The sequence below is a fragment of the Nothoprocta perdicaria genome, unplaced genomic scaffold, assembly GCF_003342845.1.
Source record: "Nothoprocta perdicaria isolate Ctin4 unplaced genomic scaffold, notPer1 scaffold_1278, whole genome shotgun sequence".
Taxonomy (NCBI): domain Eukaryota; kingdom Metazoa; phylum Chordata; class Aves; order Tinamiformes; family Tinamidae; genus Nothoprocta; species Nothoprocta perdicaria.
Genome location: NW_020454403.1, coordinates 1 through 1324, shown reverse-complemented (window position 1 = coordinate 1324; position 1324 = coordinate 1).

Genomic DNA, 1324 nt, shown 5'->3' with positions numbered 1-1324 from the left:
CCCCGCGCGCAGGGCACGCTGGGAGTTGTGGGCGGATCCCGGGCGCAAGGGGAGGGGGCGGGGGCTCCCGCCGCGGTGCCTCATGGGAGGGAGGGCGAAATAGCCGGAAAACGGCCCAAAAAGAGCGCCAAAGACCTGAAAACAGTGAGGGAGCCCCCAAAAAACACCGAGAGACCCAAAAAACACAAGGAGGGACCCGAAAAATACCAGGAGACCCCCCCAAAACACCAAGGAACCCAAAAAATACACACCAAGGGACCCAAAAAACCGTAAGAGAGCCCCCAAAACACCAAGGGGCCCCCAAAAAACAGTAGACCCAAAAAACAGAGCGAGGGACCCCAAAAATCGAACCAGGGTCCCCAAATCCCCCCCTGTGGGACCCCTCAAGTGCCCCCCCCAACATGGAGGCCCCCGTCGCCCCCAGACTGGCGGGCGCCATCTTGGATGAGCCCCATGTGAGGAGAAACGAGGGGAAAAACCGACCGATTTGGGAGGAAATGGCCCAAAATGGGGAAATCTGGGATGAAATGGGGCAAACAGCCCAAAATGGGCAGAAATGCAAGAAAACAGGGGAAAGCAGGTGAAAATGTTGGAAAGGAGGCCCCAGATGGGAGTGACAGGCTCCAAGATGGAAGAACCCACCACAAAATGGTATAAACCCCCCCAAATCGGAGTAACAGGCCCCAAAATGGACACATACACCCCAAAAATGGAGCGAGAGTCCCCAAAGCTGAGAAACAGACCCCAAAGTTGGAGTAACATGGCCCAAAACAGACGAAYCTCTCCCCAAACCGGAGTAAAACGCCCAGAAATGAAACAATCCACTCAAAAACGGTGTAAAACTCTGAAATTGTCATTAACACAGCCCAAGGTGCCTCGAAACGGTGGAATCCACCCCAAAACAGCAAAGTGCGGCGCAAAGGGGAGTAACAGACCCGAAACAGTCCGAATGTGCCCCAAAAAGGCAGATTTTGGGGCCGAGGGACTGAGTCATCATCGCCGGCCCCAAAATGGGGAGATTTAACCCCAAAATGGAGCAACAGCCGCCCCGGATGGAGACCCCCCACACACCCCGTGTCCCGCAGCACTTCCGGTGTCAGTCGGTCCCATCAGTGGGTCCCGGTGCCACGTGACCACGCCCACCTCACGTGACCACGCCCACCTCACGTGACCACGCCCACATCCCGCAGCCCCCCCCAAGAGCCCGTGCCACGTGATCACGCAGGCGTCACTCTCTCCTGGCGCCGGCGCCGCGTGACCAAGCCCCCGTCACGTGACCACGCCCATGCTTGCCCCCCCCCCGCAGCGCTCCCAGTCGCCGGCG